This window comes from Tupaia chinensis, unplaced genomic scaffold, assembly GCF_000334495.1.
Source record: "Tupaia chinensis unplaced genomic scaffold, TupChi_1.0 Scaffold000117_2, whole genome shotgun sequence".
NCBI lineage: Eukaryota > Metazoa > Chordata > Mammalia > Scandentia > Tupaiidae > Tupaia > Tupaia belangeri.
In genome coordinates, this window is record NW_006159583.1 from 10015230 (window position 1) to 10026177 (window position 10948).

General features: G+C 39.5%; 1 protein-coding gene across 1 annotated transcript in view; it reads right to left on the minus strand.

Annotated features, from left to right (window-relative positions):
- Positions 1-10948, minus strand: part of MAP3K5 (mitogen-activated protein kinase kinase kinase 5) — a gene marked incomplete at its 5' end in the record, with an annotated part of 263294 nt that overhangs the window by 183486 nt on the left and 68860 nt on the right. The window lies entirely within an intron of this gene.

Sequence of the window (10948 nt, forward strand, 5' to 3'; positions counted from 1 at the left end):
TGAAAAGACAAAGACACAGCCACGAGAGTTCTTGTCTAGAGAAAGAACGTGGCCCCCACTGGTGACCTCCTGGGTCTTTGCATTTTTATTTTAAATTTTTAGAGGGTGCATACACTCTAAAAAAAAAGAAAGAAAGAAAGAGACAGAAAATAAGAAAGCACTCCTTCCGCCCATGGAGAATGGTCCCACCACAATATCTTCTCTTCCATGTCTCCCTTCCTTTGGGATTCTGGGCACACATGCACACATGCCTGGTATGTATTTCAAGCCTCTGGGTCTAGAACCCAAAGTGCATGGCTGACCATACGGGATCCAGCCACCTTAACTACCACACCACACTGGCCCAGGGTCTTTACTTCTTATCTGTCTTTCTGTACCTGTGGAACTTGGGAAAGGAGTATTTCTTGCATTCCTCAGTTCAGTCTTCTTTCCTAATTTCTATGTTTTGAAGCTAAAAGAGAAACTATCAGATGAGTATTGAGAGCATCCTGGGTTTCAGTGAGGATGTGAGACGCCCTCTTACCATTTCTGCCTGCTGCTAAGATAAAGCTGAGGTGGCTCAGGATGAACAGGCCACCTCAGGGGTCAGAACCATGACACAGAGATTTTCTTGTTTTTGGAGAGGTTTTTGCTATAGGGCATGTGCTCACCAGAAAGATAGAGAGAGAGAGAGAGACAGAAAGCAAGAAATCACCACCCTCCCACTCTGCCAGGAAGGTGGCCATGCCGCCCGCAATCCCTTCTCCTCCATTCTCCTCTCGGGATCTTGGGCATGCACGCACACGCGCCCAGTGTGAGTTTAAGCCACCGGATTTGGGACTCAAACCACAGTCGACTACGTGGGAGATCAGCGATATAGCCATTATGCCAACTGCTGGTCCTGACAGCAGATTTTAAAGACAGGAAACCATGTACATTTATGTTTCCAACTCAGGTTTACATAAAATCTTAAGAAAAAAAATAACAAAAACCTAGAAAAATCACCTTATTACAGGACATACAAAATCTATGGACAAACTTAGAGATAAAAGTACCTGATGACAAGTAAAGAACATGAGGCTTATCCCTGCCCTGACCCTCGTTAGCTGTGAGTCCCTTATAAGTCACTAGGTTTTTCTGAGCTTATTTCTCATCTGCAAAGAAAATATCTTCTATCTATCCAACCCAGAGAGTGAGTATTTAACCTGTCGGTCTCACTGGGTTATACATTAAAACCAAATGAGATCAGTTTATGAAAGCACTTAAAGTACTTTAATTATTTTTTAAAATTTTGCTATGATGTGTGTGCACTTACCAGAGAGAGAGAGAGAGAGAGAGAGAGAGAGAGAGAAAGCACCACCTGTGAAAGATGGCCATGCCACAGTCCTTTCTCCTCTCAGGATTTTGGGTGTGCACACATGTGTGCACACACGTGCTGCTGGGTCAGGGACTCGAAACATGCAGTCAGCCAGGTTGGATCCAGCCACCTTAACCACCACACCACTGGCTGGTCCAATATGGTCCAATACTTGATGTACTGTAAAGCCATATCCAGAATGAGGGTTTAATACTATCAAAGCAAACATTCCCACAATTCCTCCATTACCAGGTCTAGAGACATTTTCACTTGTTCTATTCATGATTGGGGTCAGCACATATCCTTCTCTCAAATATGAGTATCGGTTAAAGCAACCTGCACTGAAAATCAGCTTAAATTATACCTAAAAAATAATCTACACTCTTTTCTTTCCTTATTAATTTTGTTGCATGTTTAAATAAATACATCTTAGTTCAATAATTCTACAGTAAGTAGGTATATGTCTTTGAACTGGGCTGGAATGCAAGTGAGTGACATTGTATACATAAAGCTTTTTTAAATAAGTATTTTATTCATCATAATCATTATTATTTTAATTGAACAGAGAGAGAGAGAGGGAAATTGAGAAAGCAAGCTGCCAGGTCCGGGATTCAAACCATATTCAGCAATGTGTGAGTCCAGCTCCTTAACCACGCCACCTGCCAGACCCTTGCCACAGCTTAACACAAACTTCACTTTCTACTGTGTTGTTTTTACTGTAATTAACCTCCTTTTCTTTGTTGCCAGTTATTTTTCCAGCAACACCTAATTGAACCATATTATTCAAATGCATTCATTTCTTTTAAAATTAAAAACTGTATTGCTAAAGAGTTAGAGGCATAATGCAATTCCGTACAGTTGATTACACTTTACACATAAATTTCAGTAATAGTTTTAAGGATGGACTCTAAAAGGACCCAAAGAGGATGGTGGGTTGGAGTGCTACAAAGATCAACTTCCATAGAACCATTTGTTGACAGTGAACGAAAAGGAATTGAATTCATCAAGGCTTTCCCCTGCTTCCTCCATGTGCAGAGGTAATTCTTCTTGCTCTTTAAGGTATTAAAACTCACAGGCCCATAATGAAAAATGAAGGAAGTAAGTGAAGGGAATAGGTGATCCCAATCCAGTGCTATGATGCATCTTCTATCCCCTGTGTAGCACAGATTTCCCTCTTTTGAGAAAATGATAATCAAAGGCTAGAAATGGTAACATGAGAGGTGGGAAAAAAGGGAAAATACAGAAGGAAGGAAAGCCAGCCCGCAGCTATCATTACTATTACTATTATTGTTACAAGGGCACATCTTATCCAGTCAGCAGATCTTTTTTTAGAGGTTTTTGCCTTAGGGCACGCGTGCTCAGCAGAGAATGAGAGAGACAGAGATGGTGCGAGGCAAACGAGAAATCACCCCTGAGGGTATGGCCATGCCACAATCCCTTCTCCATTCTCCTTCTGGAATCTTGGGCAGGCATGCACATGCACCTAGTGTGAGTTTCAAGCCACAGGGTCTGGGACTTGAACTGCAATTGGTCATGTGAGAGTCCAGCAACATAACTATGTCATTTGGTGGCCCCCAGATAATTCTTTAGAAGATGTACCATTGCTAATTGATGTGGAAGAAAGCTGAATTCTCCAGTGTCAAGACCTTTCTACGGCCTCAGAGATGGTGCAACTGGGAAACCAACTCCTGCCAAGTAGGAGTTATTTTTCCAGCAATACCTAATTGAATCATATTATTCAAATGCATGTATTCATCTGGTTTGTCAATTCCAGGTCTCCAGAGGAAATCTTCATAAAGCAGTGCTATGTGTACTGCTTATCTGCTCCTCCCCCAAATTACCTCATTTTTACCCCAATTTGAGATGCAATGATAACAGCTCAAATGAAAGTTAGGTCATTTCTATGCTATAAAGGTGTAGGATTGCTTCCTCTCTCAATAGAAAAAAGTTTTCTATGAAGTAGTAAGAAGTGCATTGTGGAGAGTAGTCAGTTTGAAAATGTGACAGAAACATGCTTTTATAAGCTATTCTAGTAGGGCTACTGAGAAGTATTTAAATACGAAAGCAGTATCTGTTTGCTGTTAATGGTTATGTTGTTGTTGTTGTTGATATTTAATACCTCAGGACTGTCTAGTATTAGGGCTAAAGGAAGTTACGTGTGTTTATTAGATTGTCTTCCAAAAAACATTAGAGAAATTATATGGCGCCAGTCATTTTTACAGTTTTAGATGATTTATATTTAAAAACAACTGGCTTTGTATTGTATTTTTTCCTCTTTTTTTTTTTTTGCATTTTACTTCCCCCTTTTTTTTGTATTTTATTTTTCCCTTTTTTCATTTTGTATCTCTTAAAAGAATAAACCTGAGGCCAGTTTTGGTCACAACTTTTCCATTAGAAAGTTGTGCCCACCTAATCCTTGCTTTGCCAAGACCTGCTTGGCATGAACACGTTTTTCTGAGTGGGGAAGGCTGTGGATTAGAAATAGACACAATAACAAACACACAAAGACACACGGTATAGAAAAGCGGGGATTGGGTGGTCACAATTTCTCCATCATAGAGAGGAGATAGAATGCAAAGCTATTTGGATGTAAATCGTCTGAAGATGTGAAAATGACTGGCACCATATAATTTCTCTGATCTTTTTAGGGGGACAATCTGATAAACACATGCGACTTCCTTTAGCACTGATACTGGGAGATATTGGGGTATTGGGTATCAACAACAACAGTTGGTTATAAAGTAAGCAGGAGACTCACGAATGCCCAGAGACAGCACTCTTACAAGGGGTAGGCCAATGTTCCTGGTTCACAAATTGTTAACACTACTTTATAGGGTCATATTTTCAAATGGCACCTTTATTTATTTATTTATTTTTCACATTTAGACTGTGTACTTTGCACCGCTGAGTAGGTGCAAAGTGCTTTTAAAAATCCAGTAAAAATCCATTGTTAAACTAAGAGAGTCATAAACCTTTGGGAAAATATAAAATTTTAATTTCATGTACAGCTCAAACTCAAACTAAATTCATCTTAGCTATTTACCATGGTAAATATGATGAAACTTTAAGGAATTAATGTAAGAACAAAAAGAAGAGAAGCATATTTTTATGGGTTTAAGAACACTCATAAAAATCCATAAACATCTGAGTAGATTCATCAAACACAGGGAAGAAATCAACTGAAGTCTGAGATCACTGTAACGAAAATCACCCGAATGTCCTTAACACTTTACTACAAACGAGTGTAATACAAACATGTAGCACAGAGGCTGGCAGGTAGCATGGTGGTTAAGGGTCCTGAACTCCTACATGGCATACCATAGCTCGAATCCTGGACCTGGTGGTTTGGCTTGCTTTCTCTCTCTCTCTCTCTCTCTCTCTCCTCAAATTTAGTAATAATAATAAATGACCTTGAATAAAATAATTCTTAGACAAAACATGTAGTACAAACATACAACATGAACATTAACACTATTTTCAAAACTGTAACTGTTTGCTTCAAGTAAATATGCATGAGTACCAGAAACACAGACTTAAGGGTCCAATTTCACACACTGAGCTCTAGAGGAGGCTGAGTACCTCTGTAACTGCAGGTAAAATATCTCGGGTACCACTAAACTGGACAAGCAACTGTGCTTAGTTCTCGAGGTTCATCCATATTGTACTCTGTGTCAGAATTTCCCTTCTTTTTAAGGCTAAATCATCTTCTATTGTATGTATACGCTGCAGTTTGTTTATCCATTCAGCCATGGATGGACACTTCCACCCTCTGGCTAGTATAACTAGCATTGCTTTGAACACGGGTATATAAATAATCTCTTTGCTTCCTGCTTTCTTTTCTAAAGTGGAATTGCTGGATCATATGGTATTCTATTTTTAAGGTTCTGAGGAACTTCCATATTGCTAAAAAAAAAATGGCTGGGTTTTGAGGGCTAACTTAGTGATGATGTTAGAAATTTTGGTTCATGCACATAAGATTTCGTGCTAGTGAGATCCCAATCGAGAAAATCATTGGGATCGTGCGCTGAGGCAGAGTAAGGGTGTCAAGCATCATGTGTTATTACATATCATATTATATTATATTCAGTGGAATAGTGAAGGAGTAATCTATATATAGATTGCCACAGAGAACAGCCTACTAAGGAAAATCCCATCTGTAAAGTAACTTTTCAGGCAATGGTTGAAGAGAAAAATATGACTAAACTTCCTGAACAAGGAATAATCTAACATAATCAGCACATTTCAAGACAAGCTGAGTCACTATGGACTGATATATGTATCAATATCTACAAAAGCATTTCTCCTGTAGTGGATAAAATGGGAATACAGTCTATTTGGATGCGGAAGGAGAGAAAGATCCAAATACATCTGAGGCTTTCCAAAAACAGTCGGAGCATTTGGAAAAAGAAACTAAAAATACGTTGGGATTCAAAGGTACAAAATGTATCTAAGTTATCCTGGTGGGTACAGAAAACAATAAAGAAAATAGTAAACCTTTTCTCTAAAAAAAGGTTAATTATGAAATATTTCAAGTATATAAAAAAGGAAAAAATGAGCAAATACCCAAAAATCTACCACCTAGATTTAGAACAATAACGTTAAGAGATGTAACTGAAGAATGAATCTGTCTTCCTTCCCTAATCCTACTCCACTGCTATCCCCAAGACAGGTAACTATTCTGAATGCTTACAATCTTCATATGCACATCTATCTTCTCATAACACAAATGTGCATGAAAACATTGTTTGGCATGTGATGACATTTGTACAGATACTATACATAAAATGTGTTTTTCCCTCCACACTTTGTTTTTTAGATATACTGACCCTGATATGTAAAGCTCTAGGTGATTCATTTTGAATACTCTAATATCCCATTAAATAACTATGACAAAAGGTATTTATTCTTTCTCCCATTATAGCTATTTTCCATTCCCTTTGGAAGGAAGAGTCATTATAAACAATGTTGGGAACCAGCAGTTAGCGTAATGGCTATGTCGCTGGATTCCCACGTAGTCGACCGCGGTTCGCGTCCCGGACCCGGTGGCTCAAAACTCACGCCGGGCACATGTGCGTGCGTGCCCAAGATCCCAAGAGGAGAATGGAGGAGAAGGGATTGCAGCATGACCATCCCCTCTGGGAGGTGATTTCTCGCTTTCTGTCTCTATGTCTCTGTCTGTCTGGCGAGCGCATGCGCGCTATAGCGAAAACCTCTAAAAAAAAATAAAATAAAAAACAATGTTAACATAAACATTCTCGATTATAAGTCCTTACATATGAGAGTCTTTTTAGTATATGTGCTGCTGAAGCGAGCACTATATGGGAGTCTTTTTATGTCTAAGGTAGGAATTGCTGAGTCTTGGTGATGAACTCATTTGACATTGCTAAATACTGCCAAATTGTTCTTCAAAAGGTAATTCCAATTAACATTCCCACCAGTCAACAGTAGTGTCTACGTTTCACATTATTCACAGCCTTGCTATGTGTATTATCCAATCTTCTAACTGTTGACTATCTGATAGTGTGCCCTGGTATTTCACTGTGGGTTTTTTGTTTTTTTTTTTTGCCTTTTTTTTTTTTAATTGCCCAAGGGTTCATGAGTTCAACAGAAGAGAAAGGAAGGGGGAAAAGTACCTCCCAATGGAGTGTGCTCAGGCTACAATCCTTTCTCCATTTCTCCATCCTATCAGGAAGTTAGGTACGCATACACGTGTCCAGTGTGTTTTTCAAGCAACCAGGCCAGGATTTGAACTGCAGTTGACCATGTAGATTCTAGCTCCCTTAACCACTAGACCAGAGGGCTGGCTCTGTTTTATAAGCAGCATTGTTTAAAGTGGGTGGGGAGTGACTCAGAAGGAAGGAAGGAGCTAAAGAAAAGGGTGGGGTAAAAGATAAAAAGAATCTGGGCTAAGCACTGTTATTATAGAGGAGTCTCTGGTGATAGTAGAAATGGTTCATTAAAACAACTTCCTCACTCTACACCACAGCCTTCAGTTCTTCCAATTCCTTTCTCAAGTCAGATGTGTTTCATGCACTGGCCCATAATGTCCAAACGTACTTTTTAATTGATTGAGAAACTCTAAGCACAATAGAAGTCTGATCATTTTATAACACAGGAAGTAAAGAAAAGAATTTTTAATAGTATTTCTTTATTGCTTGTTATAGGGCACATATACTTGCTGGAGAGAGAGAGACAGAGAGAGGGAAAGTGAGAAATCATCCCTCAGGGAGATGGCCACACCACAATTCCTTCTCCTCCATTCTTCTCTCAGAATTTTGGGCACGCGTGCACGTACATCTGGTGTGTTTTCCAGGCCACCAGGTCTAGGACTTGAACTGGGGAGTCGGCCATATGGGATCTAGTCCTTAACTACCACACCACCTACTGACCTCACTAGCATTTCTTATTTTCAGGCAAGTATAAATCCTAGCATAGAGAGTATCTCAATAAACATTAATAGGCACATGAGATCTGATGACACTTTGAGAAAATTGTGAAAAATGTTTATACAATGTTAAGAAAAAAGAATAAATGCCTTTCTCTCAAAATGCAATAATGACTTTGTGAAAGTATAACATATTTAATTCTTACTAGTGTAAAATAGCACCTATGATTTAAAACAACATATATAAATATTATTGCAAGTACATAACACGATTAGATCTAAATATCCTTTCCAATGACAGTGCAGACAGATTTTAAGCACATAGTGCTCATCAATTATTTTTCAAGGAGTTTAAACTTTAAAAGTTTTTTTTTTTTTACTATGATTTCTTCCTGAGAATTTGCTGCGAAAGAGAAACTGCTGTCTTCAATAAAGAGCAGTAGATGAAAATAAAACGGGTGCAGCTGTACTTTCTAGATATCAAAAGAATCAACCGAACTGAAGCTAGATATAGGACAAGAATAGCATTCTAATTCTGTCTCTGCCCCTGTGAAAATAGGGAGATGTTTCACTTTTATTTTACAGTCATGTGTTGCTTAACTATGTGGGGATACATTCTGACAACTGCGTTGTTACGTGAGTTCGTGATTATGCAATCATATTGTGTACTTACACAAACTTAGATGGGATACCCTCCTAGACACCCAGGCTAGATAGTATAATCTTATGGGACCAACCCAATATTTCTTTTCTTTTCTTTTTTTTCTTTTTTTTTTTTTAGAGGTTTTCGCTATAGGGCACGTGCGCTCACCAGACAGACAGAGAGAGAAATAGAGACAGAAAGCAAGAAATCACCCCCCCAGGGGGGATGGTCACGCCGCAATCCCTTCTCCTCCATTCTCCTCTCGGGATCTTGGGCATGCACGCACACACGCCTGGCGTGAGTTCTAAGCCACCGGGTCTAGGGACGCGAACCGCGGTCGACTACGTGGGAATCCAGCAACATAACCATTACGCTAACTGCTGGTTCCCCAACCCAATATTTCTAAAGAACTACTTCATTCAGATACCAATAACACTCCTCTATAATAACTGCCTGAAAACAAGTCAGTTTATTTGTCCCATACAAATTTCTGGTAAGGTTAGCTTTATTGGGTTAGCCCCACACAGCCCAGTGGTTAGGCACACTGGGAGCCAGATACCACATGGCCAACTGCAGTTCAAATCCCAGCTCCAGTAGCTTGAAAAACATGCTGAGTGTGTGCGCATGCATGCCTAAAATCCAAGAGGATAAAGAAATGCAGGATAAGGATTGACCATGCCCCATTGAGGGGAGTGCTTTCTCTCTCTATGGAAAGTGTATGCGCTCTTTAGCAATAAGTTTTTTTTTTAAATAATTATTTTATTTATCTATTTCACATGAGTTTTTGCCAGAGAAAGAGAAGGAGAGTTAGAAAGCAAGCCATCAGGTCCAGAACTTGAACTGCAGTGGCTCACATGGGAATTCCAGTGCCTTAACTACCATGACACCTGCCGGCCCCTCTAGCAATAATTTTTAAAAAAATGATTAGCTTTATCTCTTTCTCTCAAAGGCAATGGACACTCCCACATGGCTGACCACAATTCAAGTACCGGTTCCTGGTGACTTACTTTCTCACTTTCTCTCTCTGGTCAAATTAAAAATAAAAATAAATTAATTAATAAATAAAATTAAATTTTAAAAATCCTAGAAAAAAATGGCCTTAGAATTAAACTGTAAGTTAATGGCAGGGCAAGAGAAAAACAGTGTAAAGGAAAAGTCTCCAGGACAACACTGTCTACTTAAAATAAACTTAATCCACAGAAACATGAAGAGTCAAGATAAATAACATAATCTTATTCCTTCATCAACTGCTAATATATGTTGTAAATATATTTGTAAAAACATTTGATTTGCGGGAACCAGCAGTTAGCATAATGGCTATGTCTCTGGACTCCCACGTAGTCGACCGTGGTTCGAGTCCCGGACCCGGTGGCTTAAAACTCACGCCAGGCGCGTGTGCGTGCGTGCCCAAGATCCCGAGAGGAGAATGGAGGAGAAGGGATTGCGGCGTGACCATCCCCCCCTGGGGGGTGATTTCTCGCTTTCTGTCTCTATGTCTCTCTCTGTCTGGCTGGCAAGCACACACGCCCTATAGCGAAAATCTCTCAAAAAAATTTTTGATTTGCTATAAATATGTCATTAAAAAGTTTCAAAATTTCATGGTTGGTTGATTAAAGGGGTAGATATAGAGAAAAGTTAACTAGAGGTTTCTAGAATACTTTGAAAGAGGTCTCAGAGATTTGCTTCTACTCAGCTTACATCAAGGTAAAAAAAAAATATACATGACTGAGTAGAAGCAAATTTCTCAGAACTATTTCAGGGCATACTGGAAAGGGACATGCCTATCCCAGCACAATGGCTGGCATGCAGTAAATATGTTAGGTGAAACTGAGTGTTTTTCAGAGAAAACTACGCATGGTTTAGAAGTGTAAAAGGAAAATATTGTACTACTAATTTTCCTGCAGGGATTTCAGGATTTTAGAGACCTTCGTATTGCGATTGTTAATCCATCAGACATTCAGATCTGGATTTTAAAGCTCCATGTTCCAAAGTTAGCGCTGACTTCCAAGCTGGAAGATTGAGCTAAGAACAAGCCAGATGAAGCTAGCTGCAAGTTTCACAAAGGAAATGGATGATTTCAAGCTCAGCATGAGTTTCACTAAACTGTGAGATGCTTTTCAAAGAACTACACCCCCTAAAAGCACTTGGCCTTGCAAAAGCGTTTTAGGCAAATTTTTTGGATGGAGTAAAATGCCTTCATGTTAGTAAGTTCCTATTAATGAAGAGTATGACTTTGGGACAGGTCAGCAAATAAAATACAGTACATTTTCATTCACTCTCCTGCCTTAGTTGAAATCATCCCACAGGGAAAAAGGGTGGTCATTTTCTGATACTCAGGGAATTTCTACTCAGAGCGCTCTCAAGGAGGAAGACGTCTTTTAGTTGGAGGCACAGGGCACTGCGAGGCCCCCAGTGGTGACAAGTCACCGCTTATGCAATTTCCTTTTCTTTCTCCAGTGTGTGTACTCATGACTTTCATGAACACTGCCTCCTCGGCTGCTCCGCCTATTAGAACTCAGAATTCAGAATGAAGTTTTCTCTACCTCTGTACCATCAGCCTCTATATTCAGGGCCCAGTAGTGGT